Source organism: Peromyscus californicus, unplaced genomic scaffold, assembly GCF_007827085.1.
Source record: "Peromyscus californicus insignis strain IS unplaced genomic scaffold, ASM782708v3 Scaffold_7__1_contigs__length_154581171, whole genome shotgun sequence".
Lineage (NCBI taxonomy): Eukaryota > Metazoa > Chordata > Mammalia > Rodentia > Cricetidae > Peromyscus > Peromyscus californicus.
This window is the reverse complement of record NW_026294595.1, coordinates 133,211,496-133,232,379: the sequence shown is the minus strand read 5'-3', so window position 1 is coordinate 133,232,379 and position 20,884 is coordinate 133,211,496. Positions and strand designations below refer to the sequence as shown.

The 20,884-nt window shown below is 48.9% G+C and overlaps 1 protein-coding gene across 3 annotated transcripts in view; it reads right to left on the bottom strand.

Annotated features, from left to right (window-relative positions):
- Ppp1r16b (protein phosphatase 1 regulatory subunit 16B) overlaps positions 1 to 12,265 on the bottom strand; it is a 100,604-nt gene extending 88,339 nt beyond the window's left edge. For 2 of the 3 annotated variants that reach the window (XM_052726478.1, XM_052726480.1), the window contains exon 1: positions 12,135 to 12,265. The gene's annotated coding sequence lies outside the window, so the exon portion shown is untranslated. Of the gene's footprint in view, positions 1 to 10,104; positions 10,297 to 12,134 lie in introns of those variants that run through there. The other variant, XM_052726479.1, reaches the window with a different exon arrangement.
- Positions 12,266 to 20,884: the final 8,619 nt, after the last annotated feature.

Sequence of the window (20,884 nt, the reverse complement as noted above, 5' to 3'; positions counted from 1 at the left end):
TAAAGCAAGACCTTTCTGTAGAACATGAAGGGCACCAGAGGATGCTAATGTGTTCAATGTGGAAAACAGGCTCCATGATGAAATAATGTCCTTGTCCTTGGAATTATCACCGACTGCATTCCTGACACCAAGCTGAGTGCTTTACCTACTCTGTCAGATTTCATGCTTATAACAGGCCTTGGAGAAAGGTACTTTTTTTTTTAGTTGTGTGTGTGGTGGTGCACATGCATGCAAACATACCCAAACACGGACGGCAGAGGAATACACTGAGTGTCCTGCATTTTCACTCTCCACCACAGTCAATGGAGACAGGGTCTCTTACTGATCTTGAAGCTAGGCTGGTACCAGCAAGTGCCAATAACCCTGCCTCTGCCTCCCACAGTGCAGGGCTTACAGGTGTGCAGGGCCATGCCTGGCTGGGAATCCAAACTCAAGACCTCATTCTTACACAGTCTTACTGTTCTTACACAACCTCTTACCTCTTTGGAATTGGTTCGTTTATGTTCTTTGCACCCTCATCTCTGACAGGTTTAGAACAGCTCTAGTTTCGTGTTGTATTTGCCCTGCCTTGGTTGTTAGAATAAGAGCAACAGTTTAAGACTCTCAACAGTCTTATCAGAGGCAGCACTTCCATTTATTGAGTCTTTATTTTATGTTTTGTGTTTTCATCTTCCCAGCCTTTTTGTTTGTTTGTTTGTTTTTGTGAGACAGGGACTCACTATGTAGTCCGGCTGGCCTGAAACTTGCCAGGTAGACCAGACTGGCCTCCAATTAATAGATCTACCTGTCCTTGCCTATAAAGTGCTAGCATTAAAGGCACATGCCACCTCTCCAAGCCCAAACTTTCATTCCTAACCACTGCTCAAGCTGCCTCTGCAGTCGGGGCTTGACTGCAGAGCTTAGAACCAGGACCTTCGTCTTCTGCTCAGTCTCAGGGCTTTACAGTGAGCTCTGCATCATGGGCCGAGCAACATCATAAAATAACAAGTGGGTTCCCTTCCAGCTGATATCCTCAACTGCTCATTGCCTTGAGCAGTCCCAAGTGAGTGAATAGATGCCTGGAACCAGGAAATGTCTAGCTCAGGCTTGGCTGCCTCTGAGATGTGAAAACCCCCCTCCAGCTGGACAAGCTCCTTCTTTTTGCATAGGAGGCCCCTTTAAAAACCACAGAGAGATCTCTGATACTTCCTTACTGAAAAGTGCTCTGTGCTTCTGATCCACCAGAGTCATGCATACCACCCACATCCAACCTTTGTGACCTCCAAGAGTGTGAGTTTTGAAAGCAAGCCCTCTACTCCCCCAATCTCTGTCTTTCTGGACTAGCGTATGGTTCCTCCCACATGGGAGGGATAAGAAATCACTGCAGGCTTCTGATTTACCTGCAAAACCTTTCTCAAATGAACCCCATTAGCAAACGTGGAAACCACCAAAAAGCCTAGTTTGGAATTGCCCCTTCCTAAGTTCCTGCCTTGTCTGCTGCTCCCCAGGTAGCTGCATCATTTCTTTGATTCTCATCGAGAGCCCCAGCCCCCACCCCGACCCCTTCCCTATTCCCTGGGGAGTTTGAGACAGAATCATAGTTGGCCTTGAACTCATGATTCTTCTCAAGTGCTGGCATTACACAGGCACACACCACCATCCCTGCCTTCAAGTTGTTTCCTTCTGAAGATGTCAACCCCCTCATTCCAGGTTGACACAGTCCATGCCATGTCTGATGAGCTCATAGGCGCGGACCATGAAGCTAGGGCTGATCACTAGCAGCTGGCTTGGCACACGCATGCCTGTGGTACAACCTGAACCACACTGTGTCGCTCCTGTTTTATTCGCCCACCTCTGCCAGCCCTAGACGAGATCAACCTAAGGGCAGATGCTGACTTAATTTAATTTTATATTTAATCCGAAGCATAAGGACAAGTGGAATGAAGTTAACCATCTTTATAAAGGCATCATCCAATGGTCAAAAAAAATCACTGCAAAACCTGGCTCAGGTTATTTAACAGGTTGAGCAACCAAATATCCAAAATCCAAAATGCTCCAAACTCCAAAGCTTTTTCAGATCTTCCATGAAACCAGAAAGGGATAGTTTCACCCTTGACCTGCGAAAGGCTACAGTCAAACCCAGCACACCAACCGTGTTATAATAGATTACCTTCTGGCTTTGTATACAGTGTCTATTAAAAACAGACAGACAAAGGTGAAGCCAGGCATGATGGTACAGGCCTGTCCTCCCAGCTACTCAGGAGGCTGAGGCAGAAGAGTCACAAGTTTAAAACCATCAAGGCTACTTATCAAAACCCTGTCACAAAATTAAAAAAAAAAAATGTAAAAGGGGTGCTCGGGGGCTGAGAAGATGGCTTGGTCAGTAAAATGCTTGCTGCCCAAGCATGAGGACCTGGGTTCGATCCCCCAGCATCCACGTAAAAGCTGGCGTGGTGATCTGGGCCTATAATCCTAACACTGAGGAGGAAGAATCAGGAAGGGTCCTTGAGGCCTCTGACCACAATCTGACACAGTTGGTGTGCTCAGCTGAGTGAGAGACCTTGTTACAAAGGTAAGGTGAAAAGTGACTGAGGAGCAACATACTGGATGTTGACCTCTGGCTTCCACATGCATGTACGCCCACATGCTCGAGCGTGTGTGTGCGCTCATAAAGAGGGGTGGGTTATAGCTCAGTAATAGAGTGCTTGCCTATGTTCATGAACCCTAGATTCAATCCCAGTACAGAAGAGAAAGGAGAAGGAGGAGGAAGGGGAGGAGGGGGAAGGGTAAGAAAGAAGAAAGAGAGAGAGGCGGAGATGACAAACGAATTCATGTTTGGACTTGGGTCCCATCTGTAAGGCATGTCATTGTGTATTTGGAAATATTCCAAAATCTGGGGAGGGGGATACAAAACACTCCTGGCCCTGGGCACCCCAATAAAGTCTCCCCAGCTGGTACCTATGAAGAAGTAAAGCACATAGTATCCGTGTGGGAGAAGGCAGGGGCAGCATCCATGCAGGGGGAAGGCAGGGGCAGCATCCACACAGGGGGAAGGCAGGGGCAGCATCCACACAGGGGGAAGGCAGGGGCAGCATCCACACAGGGGGAAGGCAGGGGCAGCATCCACACCCGAGGAAACAAGTCAGCTAGAGCTGGCCCAGTTCTAACTGCAACAACATTTGCTTATGGGTGAATTAGGAGTGCTGTGCAAAGAAAAACCACAATATGCTCTTGCTGCAGGAAAAGAACAAAAAGCCGTTTTTACAGATTTATGTGTATTCATGTCTGTCTGTCTGCATGAGTGTGTGTTGAGTGTGTGCCAAGTGTATGCCGAGTGTGTGCAGGCTCCAGGGGGAACCAGGGAGCCCAGTCCCCTAGAGCTAGAAGTTGTGAGCTCTACATCTACATGTGGATGCTGGGAATCGAACCCAAGTTCTCCAGAGCAGTATGCATTTTTACCCACTAAGCTGTCTCTCCAGTCCCTAGAAGCAATTTTAATCATCAACAAGGAACAACAAAATAAATGAGGGTGGATTTTTACCAGTGAGATTCCTCCTAACCTTCAAGACTCAGATAGACATACATGTGTTGGCATGTGCTCAGACAAGTTAGTTGGAAAGGAAATCTCAGAGGAGTGTGACCTAGATGTGTGAAGAAGAAAGAAAGATAAACATGTAAATGAATATGAGTTTGTGTGTGCATAAAAAATGTACAGAAAGCTAAGCACAGGGGGATTCCTTCCGGAGAAGGGGATGAGAGTCTAGGGAGAGCAGTTGGGAAGTTTTACTTTACATTTTCCACATCTCTGTAGTGTTGGGGTTTAATGATGTGTTTGTATCCTATATATAATTAAAAAGCATAAAACATAGCAATAATAAAAAACCTTAATATTATATGTCAAAGGGAAAAAGAATCAAATGGAATCTTTGTTAAAATCATTCCTATTTTACTATAAAGCAAGAGGCTGTGTCCATCACGTGACATTCGCTCTCTGTCCTGTCCACAGGACAGCTGAGGATGTTAGTGCTTCTAGAAAGCAACCAAGAAGGGCCGGGGTGCAGAGACGAGCGTGTGTTAGCGTGAGTTGCTTTTGCTTCAATTAGATGACAAGAAACAGAGCCAGCTCTGAAGGAGACACTGAACTAAGAGCTCACTGGACTGCCACAGACACCAGGGCCTCAACAGCACAAGAAGCAGGGCCCAGGGGCTGAGGATGCTGAAGGAAGCCATGACCATCAGCAACCTGGTGAAGAACAAGAATGACCCAGTCCCCGGGACATAACGACACAGCGTTCCCTCTTCCTCCACGCTACAGCCATCCAGGACACACAGAAGCCCATGCTGACAGTAAGCCTGCGGGATTAATTTATTTATATCCATACATCCTCTTGATGGGCAGACTCAGTATTTAATCATCTGCATCACATATTATTGCTATGCTTTCTTTACACATAGGGAAACTGAGGCTCGGCTATCCAAGACAAACAAGGAACACGCTCAAGGTTGCAGTAGGTGGTGGAGGCAGGTGTGCCACCAAAGCCAGTCAAGGTCACTGATAGTTTCCCCAGTCTGAAGAAAGACTAGAAGAGACTCACCCTGAGTGGGATGTCCCCACAGAGAGAAGAAAGCATTTTTACACAGCAATAAGCCAGAGAGTGGGAGCTGGGCATGTGGGTACAGTATTTGCCATGTAAGTGTGAGAAAGAGTTTAGATCCGTAGAGCCCATAGGAAAATGAATACAGTATCGAGTGTCTGCAATCCCAGCAATCCTAGCTGGAGAGAAGAGGCAGATGAGAGAATCAATCCTCAGACGCTTCCCAGCCAGCTAGCCTGGAGCATGCATTGGCAAAAAACAAGAGACCCGGTCTCCCAACAAGGTGCAAGGTGAGGACAAACAGCAGAGGTTGTCCTCTGACCTCCACATTCTCTCTCTCTCTCTCTCTCTCTCTCCTCTCTCTCTCTCTCTCTCTCTCTCTCTCTCTCTCTCTCTCTCTCTCTCTCTCTCTCTCTCGTCAGCACATGTGGTAATGAAGGACAAGGGCTTTGAAGCCAGATGGACTAGATTCAAATCCTAATTGCCATTTGTTGGTAGTGTGACCTTGGGGATGCCATTGAGCCTCTCTGCCCTTCACTTTCCTGAGCAGTAGAGTCAGGATAGTAATACTGCCCTCACTTAGTTGACAGAGGACTGAAGAGTTAGAGGCATGCTCATAAAAATCACATGTTCATGATCAATTAAGAAGCAGGTGTCCTTCCCTCTAGGCAGAGACAACCCTGCAGGGCACAGAACTTGGCAAGCAAGCACAAGCTAGATCCAGGCACCACTTTTAGCCAGGTGTCAATGGGCTGTACACAACCCTGCATCAGGATCCAAGCCCTGCTGGACACCTACACAGGGTACCCGTCCCCTACGCACCCCCAGCTGTGAATCAGAATCTCCTGGAGTATTTTTAAACATACAGATTCCCGGGGGCCCGTTCGGACTGCCTGTGACACAGGGGCCCAGGGATCTGTGTTTTTGGAAAAACCCCAGGTGACCAGATGGCCCAGGAGTGGTGCATCCCTAGACAAGTGCTTTCGGAAGCACTGTGAACTCAGTCACACCAGTTCTGGCTACTTGAGTTGTTCCCTGAGCCCAAGCATCCTGTCACTCGCATCTGGTCCCAGGCCTGGGCATACTTAACATCTGTGACTCTGAAAGCAGCCAGCAGAGCAGATGGCTGTGCAAACAGGCACAGGCTGAACTGTCTTTTGTGCTTGAGTGGTCCACACCAGGAACCCTCACCTGTAGACTTGGGGTTCTCCAGATGCTTGCTACTCAGGAAAGTTTGTAAATCAGTAGTTTGGCACACACCCTCTCCCAGGAGCCTGTTAAGAGACGCAGCTGCTGAAGCCTGAGCCCAGCCAAATCAGACTCCTCTAATCCAATCAGTTTGAGGCATATACCCAGCAACCCTCCCCCTACCTGAATTAAGTTCTAACTTCTACTTGAGGCAGGGAGGGTGTACGGGAGTAGTATCCTATCTATGGTCCAGGTTCCCACTCAGCAACCTGTGTGACTGAAAGTGAATCTTTGCTTTAACAAGCTGGTTATTTCAAAGTCCACATTAAAATAAGCCTTCCCAATAAATTAGAAAAAGAGACAACACCAGACTCAGGCAGTCCTAGGGCATAAAGTATGTCCTTCTTTTGAGCAGCCATAACCCCTGCTTCCTGCCCAAAGCCATCCAGAAACATCAAACAGCCCAAAGAAAAAGCGTGTCTTCCTGCTGGCCAGGCTTCAAGTTATCAGGCAGATTTCACACTGTAGCTTGACCTCATTAATCCAGGGCCTATCACGTTGCCGTAAATGTCAGTGGAAAAACAGCCATTCAGTGGGTTTCCTTCATTCCACCAGAACGGGAACAAACAGGAAGCTGACAGCAGCTGCGCCCCAGCCTGGCAGATCCCAGGGCTCAGCTGACAGGGTGGTTCTTGTTAGCACCTATGGCCCCCTTTTCCCAGCCCACTTGAGAATCAAGATGGGCCTTGTGTCTGGCACAGCAATACAGCGGTAACACAGCCATGAGCCGTGAATTCAGGCCCCTGCGCACCTGCTCGGGGGAAATAGCGTGCGCACTCTGAAAGTCTTTGCTCTGAATTACCGAGCGGCTGTTCATCATGCAGGTTCATCTAAATCTCTCCTGCCCATTCAAAACATCCTGTAAGCCAAACTCCTGGGACGCCAGGGTGCAGGAGGCCTTCCAAGTCCTCATTCATTCCTTTAATGCATATGGATTGCCTCCCAGGCTTTGAACATCACACTGGACAACTGGGGACACAGATGAATGAATTAGATACAGTCACTGACCTCAGAGGACAGAAAGTCTAGTGTAGCTGATCTCAGCCTTGACACTATTAACATTTGGGAGCCAGTAATTTTTTGTTTTGGGGTGCACACTATGCACTTTAGAATATCATATAGCCTTCCTGGTCTCTATGCACTAGATGCCAATTATTCCCCTTCTCTGCTTCTCTCCTAGCTAGTTCGGACAAACAAAAAAAGTCTCTAGACACTGGCCAAAACCCTCTGCAATGGAGATCTACAGGTCTAGTGGCTAAAACAGAAGACTAGGGGCTGGAGAGATGGCCTGGCTGCTAAGAACGCTGTCTGCTCTTGAAGAGGATCCAGGTTTGATTCCCAGCCCTCACCTGGTGGCTCACAACCATCTGTAACCCCAGTTCTAAGGGATCCGACACCCCCTTCTGACTTCTGCTGGCATCAGGCATGCATGTGGTGCAGACATACATGCAGGCAAAACACTCATACACATAAAAATCGAGTAAATAAATCTAAAGAGGGAAAAAGTAAATAATTTAAAAAGAAAACTGAAAGGATAATGATCATTATATACTCTAAGTATGATTACAAACAGACCATAGGTAAAAATTTAGTAGCCATTATACCAATATCATGTACAGCTTTAAGAAGTCACACCAGGCATAGGGGTACGCCCCTATAACCCCAGTGCTCAGGCTGAACTAGGAAGACAGAGTTCAAGACTAGCCTCAGCATATAGTGAGACTCACCACACACACACACACACACACACACACACACACACACACACACACACAAAACTTGGAAGCCCTTCACTTTACATGGGATTAAAATCCTTAGGAGAGCTCAGAATACCTTATGTGTGTGTGTTGTATATACAGTATATATGGTCTGTATTCCCAAATGAAGAAATTGGAGCTCAAGGAAACAGAGCTATTGCCCAAGGTCCAAAAGCTGGAGGAAAGCAGAATCAGAATTCGAACTCTGAACTTAAACTTCTATCATCATGGAAAAGGAAGAGTTAAACATTTGTTTGGATGTCATCTGTCTATAGGCAGGGTCTATAGTCACATGATATTCTGGGCAGTCATCCTAAAAGACTCATTCCTCCCTGGGGCCACCTTGGGGCTTGGTCACCACCTGCCCCATCAATCAAGCTACAAGACACATCTGTGGGACTCTGGTGGAATGCCTTCTGGATTCTGAGACATCCAGGAACACATCCCCCCACAGTCACTTGCACTCAGCAATTTCCCAAAAGTCAGGGCAGGTTCTAAGAGCATACCCTACGGTGACCCACCATAAGAGGCCTACTGCCCAGCACCAAGGGGCATACAAAGTCAGAGAAACTATACACTGTGCAGCCAGCTTACATAGTTACAAAGAGCATGTAGGAGAGCACATGACATCCTTTCTTTTTCTTCAAGGTCTTACTATGTAGCCCAGGCTGTCCCTGATTTTGCTGTCCTCCTGCCTCAACCTCCTGAGTGCTGAGATTACATACATATCCCACCAGGCCCAGATGGCACATAGCATCTTTGAAGACTTTGGCATGGGGGAACACATTAGGCAGAGAAAGGTAAGCTCTGTACTTGCTGGAAGGAATAGAGAGAATGCTTCAGCACAAAAGCACAGCCCAGCTCTTCCTCCCGTGCAGAAATCAATCCTGAACTTTCTTGGGTACTACAGTCAGACAACCTTTTGCAGAAAGCCTCCACCTGGCAAGGCCGTGGAGTGCTGCTTCGGGTCAGCGAGCGTTTAACCATGCACAGCCCCTGGCAGGATGACCTCTGACTCTTCCCCATGTTCCTACCAAGACCTGCATCACACTGTGCTGACTGGGCTCCAGCAGCAACTCCCACCCACAGCTCCCCAAAGCCATCCAGAGCTTTCCAGCCTGTACACTCTAACACACACAGTTCTCCGTGCATGGGTACCCACCCCTCCATTACCCACCTCCTGAAAATTACCACTGAAGAGATCAAATGTGCTCCCACAGTAAATCTAGCCCACCTGTTATTGGTAATAATAGACTAATAATAATAGTAACTAACATCTGTGAATACTTATTAATACAAGGATAGCCCCAAGCTAAGTCTTAACCCACGGTATCTCTTTTCTGCTCACTTCACCACTGCTAGCAGGCAACTTACCTGCATGAGAGAGAAGTCACCTATGGGCACCCATTGACAGGCACAGTGTGATGACTCAAACTTGCTCTCAGTCCCCACTTCTTATTATGGAAACTTTGACCCCACCAGGCCCTCTGTCTCTGCAAGCCTGCCTCTTCCCCTAAATGAGAAACCCCCGAGCTGCCTTGGTTATGAAAACCCTTTGCTAAGCACAAGGTATGTACAAGGGACCCTGGGGAAGAGGTCATGCAGAAGCCTAATTCCTAGGACAGTGCCCACTTCCCAGGAGACAGGCTGAGGCTTTCTCAATCCCAAGAACTTCGGGCAGAAAGAAGTGCTAATTTCCTGTAGCAGGGGAGGAGGCAGGATCCTTGAGGGCCCAAGAAAAGGAAGAAACAGAGGTGCTAGTGATGAGAGTCACTTCCTGCCTGCCTACCGGCACTCCACTAAACACTTCTACGTTCTATTATCTCACACAGTCCTTGGGGCTCCCATGAAGATGACAATTGTGGGATTCTTATTACCCAGAGGAGGGGCGTGGGGTTGAAGAGAGAGCTTTACACAGAGTCCCAAGGCTTTTAAGCTTAGAGCTGTTGTTTCAACTAGACTCACACGGCTTCCCTGATGTTAGGTACTTTCATACTTTGATAGCTTTCTGTGATAGGTTTGTGCATGCTTCCCCTCTCCCAAGGCTGATCTCTAAGATGTGTTGAGACAAGGGCTGTCCTGGTCTGTGATGGTGGGTGTCAGTTGGGACCCACTGTCTGCAATTGCTACAAGCCTGCTGGGGGCTGGGAGCACAGGGAGTTAGGTTGGGAGAAGGGGTAAGGTCAGCAAGAGAGGGGGTCTTGAATCCAAACCCAGCACTTGAATCCAGGCTGCCTTTGCAATCTGCTGACCTGTGTTCGCTCAGTTGCTATTGGTCAGAACCAGTTCACTGAGGCTTTAGAGCTGGGTTTCCACAACACAGGACAGATGATTAGCTCAAAGTAGCCCCACAGGAAATCATTTCCCTGCCTCAGCTTCCCCTCCCTGGCCCTTGACTGGTGCGCATGAGAACACTGTACAGCAAGATTAGAATTTAACCTCTCCTCCTCTGGCTCTCTGGCTCCCTGGCTCCATGAACACAGAGTGCAAAGTCTGTGCGGGCACCAGACACTGGCCTTGTTTACCTGGTACTTCTAGAACAGGAAACATCCCATCACAAGGGGACTTTCAAGGAGCCTCTGACACCTGAGCCACGGATGAGGGTCAGCTAGAAACCAAGGAATCTTCTTAAAGGAAGCCATTCCAAAGGCTGGGAAGAGGTGGGCGGTAGACTGTTAGGTAGACTCCAGTTGACAGTCTAGTTGGCATCTTGCCCGCAGCATCCCAGGGACTGGGGCAGAGAAGACGGGATCTGGGTGACAGGTGGGAGAGAAGGTGGTGGGAATGTGTGTGGGAAAGGCCTTGCAAGCAGGCAGCTCGCTGGAAGGAGTCACCGCTCCCCACCGCCTCCTGCAAGCTGGCTCTTTGTGACATAACTGAGGGAGGAAAAGTGGAAACCCCACCCCCACCCCAGCCCCTGCAGAACCACCCACCAGGGCTCCACTTCTGCACCTGGCTAGGGGACACGCCCCGCTCAAACCCTTACAGAAGGCGGGTTTGCCTAGAAGGGTCATCCATGATGCTCCGCTGCACCAAGAGCTTCTTCACTCGAGGCCTCTGGGTTACCCTATCGCGACCATTCGCCCCACTTCTTACAGATCAGTGGTGATGGGGAACCCAGTGCCGGGCCCGCAGGGCAGGCAGACAGTTTCCGGCTGAGCTGGGCTGAGCTCAGCCTGGAAGGAGAGCTCACCCTCCATGGAGGTCGTTTCACAGGATAGGGCACACAGGGAAGTCCCCTCACACCAGCCCTGAGGGCCCGGGGCTACCGTCAGCCCCTTCCCCAGAGAACCTGGAGGGAAACGGCGCCTGGCACTGTCGGGCTCCGGGTCCTCCACAGAGGGCGATTCACAGGCCGCACCTGGTGCTCCGGGCCGCCGGGGAGCTGGTGGGCGCTTCTGACAGCAAGAACAGGAGCCCTTTATGAACAGTGTAATCACATGGCGCGCAAGCACGGGCTTTCGGTTCTGGGAAGCGCTGTGCAGCCGCATCTCTGTCCCTCCGCTCTCCAGGTTCCAGGGAGCATTGGCTCCCAGGCCTGGCCCGTGGTGGTGGTGCCCCGCTGGCTTGCAGGGAGGGCCAGAGTCACGGCTCACCTAGACCCGATTATCCGCCCGGGACTGGGAGCTGCATCAGCAGCATCTTCCGTAAAGCAGGAGGCTGGGCTGGGAGGGGAGCGCAGAGGAAGAGAGTCTGCATCCGCCACGGAGGCGGGTAGGCGCACCTCCCGCTCCTCGCTCCCACCCGGGGCGATCTGGGCGCTCCGTATGACCTTGCGGGAGACCCCTCAGTCGACCTCTAGGGTAGGGCTGCGCCGTTTCTGCCAGTCCTGGGCGCTCGGGGGCGCTGCTCCCTGAGGGAGAGGATGCGCGGGACTCCAGAGGAGTGGAGCGCTCCGGGAGCCGGCGACCCGCAGCTCGTACCCACGCCGGGCGGCAGGCGGAGAGACCCGGCGCATCCCTTCTGGGAACTACCACACCAGGGGCTGCCGGAACTGACCGACACGCTCTAGGGGTGGGGATCCCGCATTGGGTCAGGTTTGCCCTCCGGGACGCCTGCCCCCGGGACTTTTCCCACCCCCGGAGCAGCGCTCCCTGCGCGCTGCCGCTGCTTGCCCAGACCAAGCGCCGCCACGCGAGGGGGCGGCGTCCCCATGCCGGGCTCGTAGACCGCGCGCCCCGGGCGTCTGGTGTTCTACGGCTCCACCACCCAGCCTTGTAACCCCTGGCAGACGGTAGCCCAGACAGACCACGAACCTCACAACGCCCCCAAGATCCGGCCATCACAGACCCAACCAACAACCTGCCAATGCACCCCCTACACCAGCCTTTTCATCCGAGAACGAGACATGGGAGAATGTCCCCACTGTAGCCCAACTCCCTAGCCCCGCACCCTCGGTACCCGCCTTTCTAGCACATCCCACCACCCCAATTATCTTAAGCCACCCGCCGATGGCCAAGGCTCCCCTCTCCGCCAGCCAGACTGGCAGGGGCCGAGACCACCTGCCCGCCAGATCCGCAGAGCACAGAGAGGAACACGGCGCCTTTCAACTCACCCGCTCTCTCGAGCCCTGCCCCGGGCGGCTCCGGCCCCGGCTCGGTCTGCAGGTCCCAGAGCCGCAGCTGGTAGTGCGGCGACAGAGCCAGCTCTGCTGGGTCGCGAGCCACCGCGCAGCCTCTTGGCTCCTCCCCTAAGGCGGGGCCTAAGCTCCCGGGAAAGGGTTGGGCCAGTGCAGCCCCCAAGGGGCTTGCCAACGCGCGCGCGCGCGCACACACCCACCCACCACACACACACACACACACACACACACACACACACACACACACACACACACACACACAACCAGATCTAGATCTTAGAGCCCTCCGGATGGGAACCCCTTTTCTGAGCTGTAGGATATTGGAAGTCACTGAGACACAGTCAGAACTCAAAATAGTTCTCCTGGACTCTGTCCCACCCCTAACCTCCACTACAGATAGGAAGAAGCCCGGACGGTATTTTTGTTCCCATTTGACAGACAGATCTATTGAGACCCAGAGAGGAGTAGTAACCTACCCAGGGTCGCACAGGATGGGGCCAGTGCCCGAAAGTCAACTTCCTACCTTAAGGTTAGTCTGAGTCTGAAGGTTTCCCTGGAGCCAGGCCAGGCCTTGTCTAGGGGACAGGGCTCTATGGATAGTCTTCCAGCTGAAAAAAAAGCAGTAGACAGTGGCCTCTAACGTGGACTCACATTGCTTCTTCCATCTGGAAAGAGGGGAGGTGAAGCGAAGGAGGAAGGAAGTGGTCATGTCTGGGCTGATGTCTACCACCGTCTTAGGTGCAGAGGATCTAGACCAACCTGCTTCCTTGAGGTTTCGTGCTAAGAACAAGACCCAAACAACCTGGGTGTCTGTCATGTAACCTAGACGGCTGCTGGACAAAAGACCCTGCAGTGTGTGCCTTCCCTTGAGGGCAATGGGTTTAACTGCTGCTCCTTTAAATCTCACCCCCCCCCACCCGGGAGTGGAGAGAAAGTCGACAAAGAGAAAAACCCCATCCCAAACATTCTCTGGAATCCACATTCCCTGAACACTAACTTTAGAACAATGAGGTTCTCTTCTCCACAAAGGGCTTTGTTTCCTGCACTTTCCCAGCCTCCAGATTAGAACCAGAAGCACCCCAGGGCTAAGCCACTGGCGAAGCAGGCGAGGTTCATAGTTAGTTTTGGATCCTGTTTGAAGCACTCGGGCTAGAACTCATGACCCCAGCAACACTGACTGTGCTGATTTCCTTTTTATCTTCTTTTAAGACAGGGTCTCACTATGCAGCCCTAGCTGACCTGGAGTTTGCTCACTCTGTAGACCAGGCTGGCCTTCAGTTCACAGAGATCCACCTGCCTCTGCCTCCTGAGCGCTGGGATTTAAAGGCGTGCGCCACCACACCCAGCCCCCGATTTCCTATTTGCTGAACAAACTCAGTTACTTGTCTTGGAGGAGTAATCCTGTGGGTTGGGTTAGGGATGTTGCTCAGTGGGTAGAGTGCTTGCCTAGCAGGCCCCCAAAACTCTAGGGTCCATCCCCAGCACCACATCTGCCAGGTGAGGTAGCAAACACATATCATTTCAGCACTGGGGCAATCAATACATATGAATTTGAGGCCAGCCCGTGACACATGAAACCTTGTCTCAAAATCAACAACAACAAAACCTACCACAGGTTGGATCGTCCCAAGCCTCCCCAAGTCTGAAGTCCCCCGAGGCTTCCCCTCAGTTCATTAATAATCCAGTTGTGAATGACACGGTTTCTGGTGTGATTAGTGACAGCAGAGCAGGTGGGGAAAGACTTAGAGTGATGTTTAAAATAACCCAGGGGGGCCATTGTTCTCTGCAGAATGTTTCCACTGATTGACAATGGAGAGCTGTGGGCTGAGTGGGCGAGGGAACCATCTCTCTAGGCATGCATTGAACTTCGAGTCTGTGTCCCGGAAATGAGGTCTTTACCAGGGTTGGGGGTACCAAATGTCGGTGTCGTACAGTTCATTTACACCTCTCACAGTGCTAGACACCAAAGGGAAAGTATACTGCACTCAGAAGACTCTTGCCTCCTCCTTTCAAGACCGTTTCTTCTTCAATCGGGACAAAATGGCAAAGCTTTAAGGACAGACGTACAGATGAATGGAACAAAACTGAGACTCCAGATGTAAATTCTCACATCTGCAGCCAGTGCCTTTTCAACCAGAGTGTCAAGGCACCTTAATGGAGAAGGAACAGTCTTTAATAAATGGTGCTGAGAACACTGGAGAACCACATGCCAAAGAATGAAGTCTGACCCCTACTCACACCGCAGACAGAACCCAAAATGGATTAGATCAAATGTAAGAGCTGAAACTCTAAAACTAACTTACTTGCTTCTGGAGTTTTTGAGACACAGTTTGACTCTATAGTGCAGGCTGTCCTGGAACATGCTACCTGGCTAAGGCCGGTCTCGAACTCTGGATCCTCCTCCCTGCTCTTCAAATATTAGGGTACAGGTATGCACCACAACTTCTGGCTCCCAAACCTACCAATTCCATCTCAAACTATAGCCTACAGAACCAAGGAAAATAAATCTCTGTTGTTTAAGCCATCAGTCTGTGATATTTTGTTATGACAATCTTTTTTTAAGATTTATAGCCGGGCGGTGGTGGCGCACGCCTTTAATCCCAGCACTCGGGAGGCAGAGCCAGGCGGATCTCTGTGAGTTCGAGGCCAGCCTGGTCTCCAAAGCGAGTTCCAGGAAAGGCGCAAAGCTACACAGAGAAACCCTGTCTCGAAAAACCAAAAAAAAAAAAAAAAAAAAAAAAAAAGATTTATTATTTATTTATTTAGTATACAGTTTTCTATTTGCATGTATGCCTGTACTGCATGCTAGAAGAGGGCACCAGAACACATTATAAAGGGTTGTAAGCCACCCTGTGGTTGCTAGGAACTGAACCCAGGACCTCCAGAAGAGCAGCCAGTGCTCTCAACCTCTGAGCCATCTCTCCAGCCTCCTTGTTATGACAATCTTAAGTGAACCAACAGTGACCTACAGAATAAGAGACACTATTTGCATCTATGTCTGATAAGGGAGTTATATCTATATATATATCATGTAAGAACTTCTCAGAGCTCAATAATAAAAAGAGAACTCAGTTAAGAACAGGCCAAGGAGGCACCATGTGGTTCCACACGCTTATAATCTCAGCATTTGAGAGATGGAGACAGGAGAATTAGGAGTGCAAGGTCATCTTCCACAAAATGGTCAAGTTTGAAGTCAGCCTGGGCGACATGAAAACCTGCCTCAAAAAAAGGAGAAAAGGTTAGACATGTCAGCAGAAGGTCCAGGGAGTCCACTCATGTGGGGACTGGAGAGAAACAAAGCACGTGTCCTCACTAACACTGACAAATATTCATATAATCTTTATGGCAGCCAACAAGCAGGAAAGAGCAAAAGCCCATCAAATGACTGCTAGATAATAAAATGTGATCTACCTATACTAATCAATATTGTTTCAGAATCCAAATGGATAAGATGGGGGCTGAATAGATGGCTCAACAGTTGGGAACACTTGGTATGTAATCACAAGGACCAGAGTTCAGATTCTAGCATGCAAGGAACAAGCCAAGTGACCTGCAAATGCCTGTGACTCTAGCTATGAAGCTTCTGGCACCCTGTTCACACACACACACACACACACACACACACACACACACACACACACACACACACACACATACATGCACACATGTGTACACACATTCATATATAAAATAAATATATATTTTTTACAGGATGCACGTCAGATGTTTACATTACAATCCATAACAGTAGCAAAATGACAGTTATGAGGTAGCAATGAAATAATTTTATGGTTAGGGATCACCACAACATGAGGAACTGTGTTAAAGGGTCATAGCATTAAAAAGGTTGAGAACCACTGGGCTAGAGAGAAGGCTCAGCAGTAAGAGCACTAAATGCTCCTCCAGAGGACTCAAGTTCAGTTCCAAGCACATACATTGAATGGCTCACAACCAACTGTACCTCCAGCTCCAGGAGATCCAATGCCCTCTTCTGGCCTCCAAGGGCACGCCCCCACCACTACACACACACACCTACCTGTATCCCAGCACTTGAAGTATACACAAGAGAATTATGTAAATGAAAGAATAAAATAAATCTTTTTTTCTTAATAGGTTGGGGGCTAAAGTGTTGGACACGCCACTACCTAAATGAAGTTTTTTTAAATCTCTTATTTTTATATTAATATAATCATATTACTTCTCCCCTCCCTCTTAGCCCTCCAATGTACTCCTCCTTGCTTCCTTTCAGATTCATGGCCCCTTCTTCATTAATTGTTGTTACATGCATATATGTATATACGTATATTCCTATATACATATATAGTCCTAAATACATAAACACAATCTGCTGAGTCTGTATGTTACTTGTATGTCTGTTCTCAGGGCTGACCCTTTGCTATTGGATAACCAATTGGTGTGCTCTTCTCTGGGGAAGACTATTTCTCCCACCTTCAGCCTCTCTAATTGCCTGTAGTTCTTCGTGTGGAGTCGAGGCCTCATGGGCTTTTCTCATTCATGTTGACATTTCTGTTGTTGTCTTTATTCAGCTCAAGTTTAAGCAGCCACATTAGTGAGACATAGGTGAATTTTTGAAAGCACAATTCTATGAAAAAAGCAAACTTCAAGGTCACATGCCACATGGTTCTGTTTAAGATGTCCAGAACACAGAAACCCTGGCTGGAGACATAGCTCAGTTGGTAGAATGCTTGCCTGGCATACACAAGGCCCTGGGTTTGATCCCCAGTACCACATAAACCAGGCATGATGTAATCCTAACATTAAGGCGGTGAAGGAAGAAGGATCAGAAGTTCAAGTTCATCCTCAGCTACACAGTGAGTTAGAAGCCAGCCAGGGATACATGAGACCTTGACTCAAACAAAAAACAAAAAGAAAGAAAAAAACAAAGCAAAGACTCACAGAGACAAGAAAATGGATGGATGACTGTCCAAGCTGGGAGGGAGTGGCTGGCGGCAGTTGATGGGGTGACTGGTAAAGGACATTTCTCTTGGAGGTGATAAATGTTCCTCAATGGCGCACGCCTTTAATCCCAGCACTCAGGAGGCAGAGGCAGGTGGGTCTCTGAGTTCTAGGCCAGCCTGGTCTACAGAGAGAGTTCCAGGACAGCCAGGGCTACACAGAGAAGCCCTGTCTCAAACAAACAAACAAAAAAGATAAAGAACAAACTGTTCTTCAGTGGATTCTAGTGATGGCACACAGCAGGGGTTCACTGAGAAGTGACCAAGTCACATCCTTCAAACAGGTGGACTACATGACAGGGGAATTATAACCCAATAAAGCTTTCTTCCTTAAAGTAGCTCTTGAATGCAGAATGCTAGGTGTCTTCCAAAGCCCTCTCTTTGTCCCCAGGCTGGAGCATCCGAGACATTCATTCCAAGGTCATCTGGTGGAATGTTTATGAAGCCTCAGCGCTCAAGGCCAGTGAGTGTTGTTTGTAAGAGGCCACCGAAGATGTTTGAGGAACCCAAAACAAATGAGTTGTCTCCCCCATGTAAAATCGGAAACACTGATATTTATAAATGTAGACTAAGCAGCTGCATGTTAGCTCCCCTGCACAACTGCAACCCAGTCAACTGGAAGTAGCAAATGTATGGTATAGTGTCTACGTTATGCAAATAACAGGTTATATGATGTGAGTCCTAGAGGCCACAGTTTCTGGAAAAGACCTTAATTCCAGTTCCCAAAGGGATTCATGCTACAGGTCATTTGATCCACTAGTGCTTAATGCCGGCCAGAAGGTAGGTGCTGGCCTGGCCTGTTCGTTCACTCCTTCACCATCCTCAGTCCAATCAGTCCTGGAGGCAGCTTCACATTCACGCAAGCCTGCCTAGATGGCTCTTGTTCCCCACGCTGATGACTCTGGCCCCAGGCCAGGCCCAAAAAACCACAGAAGCATAGAAAGTCCAGATGTCACGTGGTCTGAAGCAAGGGAGGCGGTAGGAGAAAGGCATCCCTGTGGTGCCCCTGCTTTGGCAGGAGCTGGTTGGGCGGTCCTTTCCTCTTCCCCAGGCCCATTTCCTGCTCAGTAAAACTCCAATTGTATAATACTGTGTGTGTGTGTGTGTGTGTGTGTGTGTGTGTGTGTGTGTGTGTGTGTGTATTTCCTACACCCTCACGCTTCTGAGGGAAGTGACCTTCCCTCTACCTCTTGAGTCTGCCCCCTGAAGCCATTTACACTCTGTGGGACTGTCGCTGCTGCAGAGGGATCCCCAGGTGACAAGTGCTAATAGGCAAACACACCCTATGGTGCTGTCGGACGGTGGGCACTAAGGGTGGAGGTGAACTTCTGTTTACACTTCCCCCCAGGTTTGTTGGTTTGTTTTCTGGGGGGAAAAAAAGCTTTCTTCCAGGTGTGGCAGCACACACTCGAAACTCCAGCACTGGGAGCTGAGGCAGGAAGATTACTGCAAGTTCAAGGCCAGCAGAGCTATAACGTGGAGACACTATAGAAAACAAAAAGAGAAAGGCTCTCACTATGCAATCCGGGTAAGCCTTGAACCTGCAATCCTCCCCTTCAGCTTCCCAAGTGCTGGGGTTACAGGTGTGTCCAGATGTGTCACCAAGCTGGCGGCTTCAGGCTGCCATGCTCAAGCTATGCTGCAGACCCCTGCAATTAGACTCCTTGGGTGTTGAGGTTTTAGGTCCACACACAGATTTTAAAAACCTCAGATATTCTACAAATGCAACGTCACTTCAGGAGCCAGGGTTCAAGATGGCTGCCTGAGTCTCTATTCTCCCACACTTGGCTGAGCACAGAATGGTTCAGGGGAGAGCAGATAGGCCTGGCCTTTGACGTGTCCCCTCCTTCTTTGGTATAGAAAGGAGCCTAAGGATATGCATTTAACCAAGACTAATAAACAACAGGTCTTAGCTTGATGGCTATACCTCAGAGCCTCCCAAATTCCCTTAGGTGAAAGACCATGTGTGATGGTTTGAATAGGTATGGCCCCCATAGACTCATGTGTGTGAATGCTTGGCCCATAAGAACTGGTGCTATTAGGAGGTGTGGCCTTGTTGAGTAGGTGTGGCCTTGTTGGAGTAAGTATGTCACTATAGAGGTGGGCTTTGAGGTTTTATATGCTTATGTCAGGCCTAGTGTAACAGTCTCTCCCTGCTGCCTTCAGATCAAGATGTAGAACTCTCAGCTTCTTCTCCAGCACCATATCTGCCTGCACACTGCTTCACACCATGACAATAATGGACTGAACCTCTGAAGCTGTAAGCCAGCCCCAATTAAATGTTTTCTTTTATAAGAGTTGCTGTGGTCATGGTGTCTCTTCACAGCAATAGAAACCCTAAGACACTGTGTGCAATGCTTATTAAAATGCAGCTTCTGGGGGCTGGAGAGAGACAGCTCAGTGGTTAAGAACATTGACTGCTCCTGCAGAGGACCCAGGTTCAGTTCCCAGCACTCACTTTGGGCAGCTCACAACTGCCTGTAACTCCAGCTCCAGAGGATCCAATGCCTCTGACCTCCACAGGCACCTGCACTCATGTGCACAATATACACAAAGAGACACACATACACATATACATGCACATACACATAACTAACTAAACATAAAATAGATCTTAAAATGCCAGTTCCATTTTGCTATAATCAATACAATAATTGATTAAGGGAGAAAAGAGTCAACAATAAATGCTAAAGCCATCAAACGAAGAATTACTAGATAAGAGAATATTCAGTTGTTTCAAAACATTGCAACAGGTCTGGGCATGGCGGCACACACCTATAACCCCAGCACTTGGGAGCCTAAGTTCAAGACCAGCCTAGGTCACATAGAAGACCCAGGTTCAAAAAACCAAAACAAGGAAACTATCTGTCTTAGGGTTTCTATGATTTCTGTGAAACACCATGACCAAAAAGTAAGTTGGGGAGGAAAGGAATTATTTGGCTTATACTACAGCTAACATTTCCACATCACTGGTTCATCAGGGAAGGAAGTCAGGACAGAAACTCAAACAAGGCAGGAACCTGGAAGTAGGAGCTGATGCAGAGGCCATGGAGGGGTGCTGCTAACTGGCTTGCTTCCCCATGGCTTGCTCAGCCTGCTTTCTTATAGAACCCAGGACCATTAGCCCAGAGATGGCACCACCCACCATGGGCTGGGACCTCCCGTAGCAATCAATCACTAATTAAGAAAATGCCTTACAGCTGGATCTTATGGAGGCATTTTCTCAATTGAGACTTCCTCCTTTCAGATGACGCTAGCTTGTGTCAAATTGACATAAAATGAGCCAGCATATCACCCACAGATTATTTACTAATTTAAAAGGGGGCACATGCACCTTTACAACAAAAAGATGTATCTGTCTCCCCCTAAAGGCTCAAATTCAGTGTCACTCGGAGAGGGACAGTGTGACATTGTTTGCTCTCTGACACAATGCAGAGACTACCCAGCATCTTCAATGTCATTTCCTTGCCAAAAATACTTAACCTGATTTTAATCATGAGGAAAATTTAGACAAATCTAGAATGTGGGACATTCTACAAGCCTGGAATCTCTTAAAAGTTAGTAGGTTTTGTTAAATGTGGGAGTTATCCTAGGTTAAAAGAGACTAAAGAAACATTACTCACTCGTGTGTGTGCATGTGTGTGTGTGTGTGTGTGTGTGTGTGTGTGTGTGTGTGTGTGTGTAAATGTATGCATCTTGATTAGATCCTGAGCAGGAAAAGGAAACAGCTAAGACAGGAAGGCAGGCGGA